Raw genomic sequence first — 11326 nt, forward strand, 5'->3', positions numbered from 1 at the left:
ATTAATCCTAGCAGAACTGTATTCTACCGCTGCTAAATAAAATATTTTATGATTCCGATAAAATAAAATAAAACATAGCAGATATTTTCTTTCAAGTGTGGGGAACTTGGAGGTTTTAAAGTAGAATTACATAATGATGAAGCTATTTTTGGCTCTCCCTTGATTTTCTGAATATAAAAATGATTTTGCCGATGAAGAGAAGAGATAACTCATATCCAAGTGCCTGATGCTTGATCCAACATTATAAGTGATAGAAGAATTATATTTTATTTTGTGATAAAAGAATTATGAAAGCCAAGTACAAATCCACTTAAAAGAGCTTCATTTTTTTTCCTGTATATAATATTCCCTGTTCTCTATTTTAATGCCTGTTCCAGGAATAAGATACCCAAAGTTAGTAAACAAGGAAAGCAAATATGTTTTCATCATCCTACTTTTTCTATGGTATCCATGAATCTTCTCCTAGTCCCTTTATGGCAAACCTATGGCACGTGCCCTAAGTGGCATGCGGAGTCATTGTCAGCTGGCATGCGCGGCGGTGGCCATTCCTCTTCTAGGTTTCTGGTGCACATGTGCACGCAATGATCAGCTGTTTTTTTGCATGTGTGGCAGTGCCAGAAACCTGAAGAACCAGTCTTTCAGTTTCCATTGTGTGCATGCATGCCAGCCAGCTGATCGTCCCGCACACAGGCATGCCAATAACCAGAAGACAAGCTGGCTGGTGCCCACTGTGTGTGCTGGAAATCAGAATTTCATTTCCTGCTGCGTGCATGTTCATTTGGTAGGTTCTCTTCTGGGGTGTGTCCCTGACGAGTGCACGCATGCGCTCCGTTTTTGGCACTAGGTGCCGAAAAGATTCACCATCACTGTCCTAGTCCTTAATACATTCCAACCTGTGCACTAAAACCCCTGTTATTACATGCTGCAACCTTGGATACTTAAAAAAATAATAATCTAGCGAGAGATGTTTTCCACTTATAAAAATGAACATTTTGCTTATATTTTCATGCTAATGGTATTTATTACTGATAAACTAGCATAAATTATTTTAAAGCATGCAGGCTTTTATTTCTATATTCAACTTTATGACTACAGAGCTGAAAGAGAGGTGATTAAATAACCAACAAAAATGTCAAGAACAGGCTTTCACACAAATATTAAGCCTCTCATCGGGATCATGCTATCAGTTTCTATCTCTAATGCACTGTAAAAAAAAATATGGGATGGAGGTTTTAATCCTTAAAGCCAAAGTGAAAATCTCTAATTACCAATGCATGTCTCTGAAAAAATCCAGTTAAATGTCCCAGCTAACACTGCTATGATTTCTCAATTGTTATACACTGGATTAGATTTCATTTACTACCCCAAATTTAATCCAGGGCTAGAATTGTCATTTTGACTGCTGACTACTGCTATTACCACCTGGATCAATACGCCCTTCTCACAGAAGCTCTCAGAACCAAATGTCCTATGGGGGGAAAAAAGGAGGTAGGAACACAGGAAGTCCTTGACTTACAACCACAATTGAATCCCAAATTTCCACTGTAAGCAAGGCAGTTGTTAAGTGAGTTCTGCCCCATTGTATGCCCTCTTTTGCCACAGTGGTTAAGCAAATCACCGTGGCTGTTCAGTAAATGATGCGGTCATTAAGAGAATCTGGTTGCCCCATTTGACCTGGCTTGTCGGAAGCCGCTTGGGAAGTTACAGATGGTGATAACAGCAAGAGCACTTAGATTTATATGCCGCTTCACGGTGCTTCACAGCCCTCTCTAAGTGGTTTACAAAGTCAGCCTCTTGCCCCCAACCATCTGGGTCCTCATTTTAACCACTTGACACTGGAACAGTGCAACTGTCAGAAATACATGCCAGTTGCCAAACTCCTAAATTTTGATCATGTGATAATGGGGATGCTGCAATGGTCATAAGTGTGAAAAACACCCTAAAGTCATTTTTCCCCCAATGCTGTTGTAACTTCGAATGATTACTAAACGAATGGTCATATGTCAAGGTCCCTGGCATTTAATTCCACCCCCAAACAGCTCATTTCCATTATAGATGGCTGTTATGGGACCATACAAGTTTAACTGTTCTCCCCTTCCCCTTATTTTCTTTTATATAATACTCTTTTGGATTGCAAGCCTAGGGACAAGGGTTGATGAATAGAATAGAATAGAATAGGATAACAGTTGGAAGGGACCTTGGAGGTCTTCTAGTCCAACCCCCTGCCTAGGCAGGAAGCTCTACACCACTTTTAGACAAATGGTTATGCAACATCTTCTTAAAAACTTCCAATGTTGGAGCATTCACAACTTCTGGAGGCAAGTAGTTCAACTGATTAATTGTTCTAACTGTCAGGAAATTTCTCCTTAGTTCTAAGTTGCTTCTCTCCTTGATTAGTTTCCACCCATTGCTTTTTGTTTTCCCCTCAGGTGCTTTGGAGAATGATGTAACTTAAATTTAGGGGGGGACGGGGACCAGGCAAAAGAGTTCCAATAAAAATACACAGTACACAACTTAAGCTGTTTGACAATAGGTGCCTCATAAGAATGTGATATTTTAATGCCAAAAGAATTCACAGAAAATCTTCCCATGTGCCCATCCGTCCTCCCTCTCTCACATATAATAAAAACAAAGCAATGTGTGAAACAAAACTCCCACATTCATTTATCTCCCCTCTGCTCATTGTGTTACCAGTTTGACCTTTCGAACGTTTATTACAAAGCACGGTATTTATTCATATCATTAACTTGATCCATGCAAACAGATTTTTAATGGGTTAGGCATTTCAAACACTTCATCTACAGTACTCACCTAAAAACGGCTCCCTTCGTGATGGTAGAATAGTAATAGCAATAGCACTTAAGACTTATATACCGCTTTCACAGTACTTTCCAGCCCTAAGTGGTTTACAGAGTCAGCATATTGGGCCCAACAATCTGGGTCATTTTACCTTCCATCGTTCCAAGGTGGTTAAAATGAGGACCCAGATTGGGGGCAAGATGCTGACTCTGTAAACCGCTTAGAGAGGGCCATAAAGCACTGTGAAGCGGTATATAAGTCTAAGTGCTATTGCTATTACTACCAACCTTGGAAGAATGGAAGGCTGAGTCAACCTCAAGAAACGCTTCCAACACATCCCCACTTAAAAGCAGAAATAACCAAAGCACCTTTCTATATAGAATAGTTTATTTAGGTGGATGTTAGACCAAGCCCAAAATCAATGACACCAAATCACTACATTTTTTTTCCTTTACTGTATTTAACTCATTATTGGACCCATGAATTATGTAATGTTTCTACATATATTTTTTCCGTTTGAAAAAGGGCCAGTAAAGTAAGGCAAATATATTTCCTAAGAATAAGTAAATAGAGAAATATATGGGAAGATGCATTAAAATTATTGTCCTCCCATTGTTGGGGGTGTTTTAAATTCTAGAAGGCATATGGAAATTCTGTAGTAGGACAATAACAGTCATATTATTTTCACAAACGTTCTTTGAATTACTGCCTTAGCTTCAAACTGAGAAAACTGTTGCTTGATCAAAAGTGAGACCAGGCTCATTTGGGTTTATGGCACAAAATTCGAGGATCTTTTGGATACTGATTACTGTAGGTTTTTTTTTTTTTTGCAAAATACTTTACTTATATGTGATCAGTGGTGGGTTTCAAAATTTTTTAGAACCTCTTCTGTAGGTGTGGCCTGCTTTGTGGGAGTGGCTTGCTGGCCATGTAACTGGGTGAGTGTGGCTTGCCAGCCATGTGACTGGATGGGCATGACCAACTTGTAAAATGTGGTGAAACTCACTTAACAATGCTCTTGCTTAGCAACCAAAATGTTGGCTCAGAAACTCTGGCATTTGAAGCACGCAAGTCTTAAAGCTGTCAAGTTACAAGACCCTTGCACCGCTAACCCTTTAGAAAAAAAACAACCAGGGGTGTTCAAACTTGACAGCTTTAAGACTTGTGGACTTCAACTCCCAGAATTCCTCCTCTCGCTCTTCATCTTGATGATGTGCGGACAGGCAGGGGTGGGGAGGGAGCTGGAACCGGTTCTAAACGGCACTGTAGATTTGTGGGACCTCTTCTATAGAAGAGGTTAGAACTGGCAGGAACCCACCCCTGATGCTGATTATAACTCTGACCTTATTCCAAAAGAAACAAGTCAAAATAATACAATAAAATGAACAACAATAATAAATAAAAATAATAAATGATAATAATAAAATGAACACATATTTATAGAATAAAGTTTTTTTTCTTTAAAAAAAACCTGACTAGTGCCTTTCCTTTCCATGGAATAATGCATAAGAGTGGTTGAAAATTTAGAAGACGTATTTTCTCCAGATCTAATGATTCTGTACATCATGGGTGAGGAACGATGGCCTGTTTATGACTTGTGGACTTCAACTCCCAGAATGGCTGGCTCAGGAATTCTGGGAATTGAAGTCAACAAGTCATAAAGGGGCCATCGTTCCCCACTTCTGCTTTACGTGGCTGAAACTCAAAGGAGGGAATGCTCCAAACCTCCCACCTCAAAAAAAAAAAAAAAGATTATAACTGATGCCAGTTTTGCCATTTACTCAAAGAGATCTTATCAAATATATTATATGTGAGCTGCAGAAATCTAAGAAGAAAATGTGGATTTTTAGCCTTGCAGTTTGTTTTACGTTTCCCTTAAGAAAAGCTAAATAAAATAGTGGAAACTGCAGTCCTAGCAAAAGTTCATGCCATAAAGGAATGTTATTAAGTATCTTGAGAAGTGATGAACTGGATAGGTCGGCAAACTAAATCTCTCAATTCAGTGATATGCTTCAAAAAAATTATACAGTATGAAGTTCAGTAATGCATGCCAAAACATAAAATCACTTACCTCAGTAATAAACACTTGTAACAGTGTTCCTTTCAGTCTGTTTCAACCCACTTTCTGTCAATCTGAAAGGTGAAAAGACAAAATCTAAAATAAACTTTTAACATGCTTTTCCAAATAATAATCCTAGTTTATAGTGCAGGAAGCTACAATATTTTATTCAGCTTTTCTTTTTGAGCTAATACACAAAAAAGATTTTTTAACAAATTAGTGAGATCTTATTTGGCTATAATACTAAAGCACAAGCATCTAATGATTTAACTGGATGATTAAAGGTTAACTAAAACAGACATTTCAGAAAATATATAGGATAATTTTATCAGTACTAACACTGTTCTGACTGTATTATTTTTTATTTGGGGCTCAATACCCGTGTTTTCCCCAAAATAAGACATGGTCTTGTTTTCTTTTGACCCATGAAATAAGCACTTGGCCTTATTTTCGGGGAGGTCTTATTATTTTTGAGGTGCAGGAAGCGGTGAGCGTGGTCACCTCATGGCTGCTGCTGTGTGGCAATATTTTCGGGGAGGGCTTATTTTAGGGCATGCGCTCAAAAACCCGATTGGGCTTATTATCCGGGGAGGTCTTATTTTCAGGGAAATAGGGTAGTAATAATAGCTAGCACTTAATAAATACTTTAAAACCTGTTTTTTTTCTGTAAAATACCTGAGAATGTTTTCAATGATACATAAACACTTCCATTTAGCTTTAGCCGAAATGAAAGTAAAATTGTTATGGGAAATACTAGACAATTTCATATGGCAATAAATGGCTACTGAAGTAAAATGTATGAAATGAAAAAGCAAGAGTAAAAACAGGTACGTTTTGTTATGAAGCAGGTGTAAATAGAGCTCTAGGGAGAACTGTTTTGTGTTAAACGTCCCTTTCAATATACAAAAATTCACCGCATGTAAACATATTCACACAACTGGCAATACCAGTATTTTTATATCATGACGGACCAACTTGTATTACTAAAAACAGCACAGGCCCTTCTGACATAACCCAATTAGTCATGCACAAATAGCTTCTTAAGAGAGCCTTCTTTTATATTTTTATTTAATTCTACAAAAAACTATAGTTGAATACTGGTTTGTTTGAAGAAAAATCCACGTAGGATTGGATTTATTCCCTACTATTCCAGAGGGCAGAAGAAGCAGCAATAGGTTAAAATTACAAGAAAGGAGATTTAAGCTAGCCGTAACAAGGAATCCACTCCAGCTATCAAGCCATTGGAATAGGCTTCCACATGAAGAGGTGTATTCTGCTTCCCTACAAGTCTTCAAACACAAAATTGTCTATTAAGATGCTCTAACATTTCTGAAGTGTTTTGCTCAGGACCTATTTTCTCCCACAGTGATGATCCTCTGGCTGAGAGAAAGAGATGGCCCAAACCCAATTACTCTTATTACCCCCACCATCATCATAGAAGAAAAGAATTGTCCTTCAGTTCTTCAAATCATGTGGCTTTTTACCTTTCAGTAACAGCTCTTCACTGCCCTCATACCGACAAGAACATTGTGTGTCATGTTAGCAGACCACTTTGCTTATAAAGCTTTTTTTTTTTAAGGGCTTTTAGAGTTGGTGTAGAAAAATCCCGAGATATTGGTCGTTTTTATGACTTTATTACTATTCAAGAGAATTGGCATCTAATAAAAGGACTTAGTTTTAAAAAGGACTTTAGTTTTACACTAAAGGACTTGGCTTTATCCTGACCTAACCACCTTATTCAGGCTCACCAGGCTCAAGGTTGACTCAGCCTTCCATCCTTCCGAGGTGGGTAAAATGAGGAACCGGATTGTTGGGGTCAAGTGGCTGACTCTGTAAACCACTTAGAGCAGGGCTGTAAAAGCACTGTGAAGCGGTAATAAGTCTAAGTGCTATTACCCTTCCTTCCTTCCTTCCTTCCTTCCTTCCTTCCTTCCTTCCTTCCTTCCTTCCTTCCTTCCCTCCCTCCCTCCCTCCCTCCCTCCCTCCCTCCCTCCCTCCTTCTTTCCTTCCTTCCTGGAGTATCCTGATCTAACCACCTTATTCAGGCTTACCAGGCTCAAGGTTGACTCAGCCTTCCATCCTTCCAAGATGAGTAAAATGAGGACCCAGATTGTTGGGGGCAAGAGAGGCTGACTCTGTAAACCGCTTAGAGCAGGGCTGTAAAAGCACTGTGAAGCGGTATATAAGTCTAAGTGCTATTGCTCTCCCTACCTACCTACCATGGTGCGCAATGGTTAGAATGCAGCATTGCAGACTTAAATCTGCCCACTGCCAGGACTTTGATCCTGACCGGCTCAAGGTTGACTCAGCCTTCCGTCCTTCAGAGGTGGGTAAACTGAGGACCCAAGAGGCTGACTCTGTGAACTGCTTAGAGAGGGCTGTAAAACACTGTAAAGCAGTATCTAAGTCTAAGGACTATTGAGTGCTGCTGCTATGGCTATTGACTTAGTCCTCCATCCTTCCGAGGTGGGTATATCCAGATTGTTGGGGCCAATAAGGCTGACTCTGTAAACCGCTTAGAGAAGGCTGGAAATCACTATAAAGCGGTTTATAAGTCTAAGGGCTATTTCTATTGCTTAGTCAATTTTTCTTCTATGGGGCTTCAACGGGTTAATTTAACTATGGCATTTTTGTTTTTAAAGGTATGGTTAAAAGGTAAGCAGCAGAGGCATTGAGGCTACTGTCTGAATGAGCACTATGATGGCATCAAGGTGGCAAAGAGTGCCATGCCTAATAAAGAATGTTTTGAAGTGGAGCAGCCCAGAAATGCCAATTATTCACTATGAATTAACGAATGTAATTAATTAAATGCCCACTGACTCCGCCCCCATCTTCCTCCTCCTCCCTCTCCCCAGCCACCCAATCCAGAGCCCGCAGATGGCATGCAACGTGCAGCCCTCCCTCCCTGATGCCAGGGGGCGGGGCTTGGAACGCAGCCGCTGGGGGCGTGGCCTCGCGTTCTCAGCCTCAAACTCCGCCCCCAATTCTGAGGGGGGGAGAGGGGACAAAACCCCGCCGCCGTCCGCCTGAGGGAGGTGGGCTGCAGGAAGGAAAGTTCTCTCGTCCCTTCCCCCCGCTTTACTCTCGCCTCAGCCACTTTTGAGTCGCCGGCGGCGGAGAAAGGGGGCAAACCCGCATCCCCGACGCTCTCGAGACGTTCCCCTCTTTCAAAGCCCCGCCGACCGCAAATCCGCCCCTCAACTCACCCTCTCCGCCCGCCGCTGCCGCCGCGGACATGTCCTCTCGCGAGTTTTGGTGGCGGGATTTCAGCCCTGGCGCGTGCGGGAGGTGGGGGAAAGAATACTGTACTTAGCCGTACGACGTGGGGGGGCGGGGGTAGGGTGTGAGAGAGAAGGGGCGTGGCGGTCAGAGCCGCGCGCCCAGCGTTTTAGAACTGGAGGCGGGGCGAAGGGGCGGTGGAGGAGGGCGGGCCCCTTGCGCGCCTCGCCCTGTGATTGGCGTGAAGAGGCGCCGAGGAGGAGGCCCCCCCCCGCGCCTCTCTTGTCAAGTGGCCCCGCCTCCGCCTCCTCCTCCATCCGGGTATTTTCTCCCTCAGATTGCCTCTCGAGCGAGGCTGTGAGAGGCTGCTTTTTCTCTAGGTGAGGAAAAGCGCGTCTTGCTTTTGGAGTTAAAAGAATAAATAAATAAATACATGCATACATAAATAAATAATAAACCAACGACATAGTCCGTCAAGGGCCGTTGTTTTCTTTCTCTGCCTGGCAAAAAATGAAATTATAGTTGAAAAGGGACCTTGGAGGTCTTCTAGTCCAGCCCCCTGCTGAACCTGGAGATGTCCCTGGATCCTTTTATGAAATATTTATGGATTAAAGGAAATATGTTCTAATTTTGAGGAACAGCAGCCTCACAACACTGTGGGAGGACAAGAGGATTTGGAGAAAAAAAGTTTATGATAAGGAATATTATATCTAGGTAGAGTTATTGATTGCACCTCCATAAATGAATGAAAGTAAACAGCACCATAACCAACCCCCCCAACAATACTGTACAAATTTAGACTTCCATCAAAATTGACATCAATATCCAAGCTTGTTGCCCCTGAACAACAGACAGACTAAACTGATCAAGCTGCAAATGCCTTTTTATTGTTGCATATTAATTACACTCCACTGCCTGGATTTATGCCAAGCATTAAACTATTGTTTTCAAAACTTGGCCGTTTTCAAGATGTATGGATTTCAACTTCCAGAATCTCCAAGCCTCTTAGGACTACTTATGTCATGGAATCTAGATAAATATTTTATCCAGATGCTGCCTAGCATCCTTCTCAAGTTCAGATAGATTTTAGAAGGAATTTATGAAATATGTACAGATACGTGTCAAGCATCGGGAGGACAGCCAGTAAAACTCGCAACTTGCAAATCTGGAAAACGACAGAATGGCCAACGGATTGGAAGTGGTCACTTGTGCTAAAAAAAAAAGAGTTAACAGAGGGTGTGAGCGGGTCATTCATTATCTTTAAGTTCATAAGCTAGCAAAATAATTCTAACACAGATCTGAACCTTCCATGGGAAAAGATGTGCCGGACGTTCAGGCAGGAACTCAAGATATTATTGCTGAATAATTGGAAATATGGAAAAGTAATAAGTATTTGCTTCTTTGATTATAGAAAGGTCTTCAACTGTGCCATCAAACTGTAGAATGTGGTTAAAAAGACAGGAATCCCAGGACATCTCATGTATTCATGTACAACTTATACAAAGGGCAGGAAGCCACTGTCTAGACACTCCACGGTGAAGCAGACTGGTTCGGAGTCAACAAAGAAGTGAGACATTGGTCTACATTTTTTAAAAAATTTATTCAGTATATTATGATTTTACACTGGAAGAAGAGATGAGTGTGATTTTAAGACTGGAAGAAGAAAATCAATGGCTATGCTGATGACACCACCGGGCGAGCTGACAATGCAAATGATTGTCAGGTTTTAAAGAAGGAAAGTCAAGCAGTGCAGTGAAAAAATGGGACTAAAGGTGAAATGTAAAAAGCCAAACTACTAATGAGAATAACAAAGGCCTTTAAATTGACAGTGAAGGGACTGAAGTGATGGATAACCTCTGCCTTTTAGGATCATCAAGTAAAGGGACCAACAATAAATATGCTTCATACTAATACTTGGGAAAAGATATCCAGATGCAGTGATATGCAGTACCTAGAACTACAAAGAATAGGACTGATAAGAATAGAATAGAATAGAATAGAATAGAATAACAAAGAGTTGGAAGGGACCTTGGAGGTCTTCTAGTCCAGTCCTCTGCCTACGCAGGAAACCTTACACCACTTCGCACAAATGGTTATCCAACATCTTAAAAATTTCCAGTGTTGGAGCTTTCACAACTTCTGGAGTTGTTCCACAGATTAATTGTTCCTCACTGTCAGGAAATTTCTCCTCAGTTCTAAGTTGCTTCTCTCCTGCATTAGTTTCCACCCATTGCTTCTTGTCCTACCTACCCTCAGATGCTTTGGAGAATAGCATGACTCCCTCCATGTGTGCATTCGTCAGGGACACACCCTGGAAGAGAAGCTGTCAAATGGGCATGCGCCCAGTAGGAAATGAAGTTCTGGTTTCTTGTCTTCTGATTATTGGTGTGCATGTCATTGTACCAATAAGGCACACATTATTGGTGTGCATGTACATTGTACAAAATAAATACAACAAAATTGGTTTTAGCCTTACTGGTGCAAAATTATAGCGGGAACGAAAAAAGAAAGAAAAAGGGGGGAAAAACTAGTCATACGTTTCCATGTGTGTATGGAGTGATTGTGGTTGTATGTAAACTAGACATATCCAGTTCCGGCAACCGTTCTTTATATGTGGGAGAAGAGGATCCAGGAGGAACACTTCCGGGATCCATGAAGGCTGCCAAAGCCTGGAAGAATGACTTGATCTCAGATCTTGAGAAGTACCACCTGGAGAAGAATGCCTGGAGGTGACACCTGGTTGAGATGACTCAAACACAGTTAAGCCCATCTCATCCCAGAATAGGCTCTTGGTATCTCTGAAAGCAAGGCTCAAGGACGATCCATTATAGATGGACAACATTTATGGGGTTGAATAAAGTGGCCGGATTTTAGGAGAGCCTTTCTAGTTCCTACTGTGCAAGCAATGCTTTCCTCTGTGACATTTTATTGATATGAAAGCTGTCTCCAATTTTGAGCCATTTATATTATAAAAGACATCAAGGAGAAGTCATAGGAAGGGTGTTCCATAAGACCTGTGGTTTTATGCTTTGTAAATAATGTTTTGTGGCATGTCTCCACTTGTGAATCTCTGCATATACTTTATGGAAATTCAGTTAGATGTATCATGAACAATCTCCATGAACTATGTTCAGAGATTTGAAAGAACGCCCAAAGGAACAAGGCTAAGCAAGTTAACCTTTCTGTAAACAAAGTCTTACAATTAATTCTTCTTTAAGTCCCCAACAATTGTGTATTTCCCCCAAAAAA

General features: G+C 41.1%; 1 protein-coding gene across 1 annotated transcript in view; it reads right to left on the reverse strand.

The window, feature by feature from the left end:
* Window positions 1-8094, reverse strand: part of MRTFB (myocardin related transcription factor B) — an 85213-nt gene extending 77119 nt beyond the window's left edge. The window contains exons 1-2 of the mRNA XM_087729438.1: window positions 8065-8094; window positions 4871-4932 (exon numbers count right to left, since the gene is read on the reverse strand). The gene's annotated coding sequence lies outside the window, so the exon portion shown is untranslated. The remainder of the gene's footprint in view (window positions 1-4870; window positions 4933-8064) is intronic.
* Window positions 8095-11326: the final 3232 nt, after the last annotated feature.

The sequence above is a fragment of the Thamnophis sirtalis genome, unplaced genomic scaffold (genome assembly GCF_051295495.1).
Source record: "Thamnophis sirtalis isolate CommonGarterSnake01/CBP01778 unplaced genomic scaffold, rThaSir2_p1.2 scaffold_14, whole genome shotgun sequence".
Taxonomy (NCBI): domain Eukaryota; kingdom Metazoa; phylum Chordata; class Lepidosauria; order Squamata; family Natricidae; genus Thamnophis; species Thamnophis sirtalis.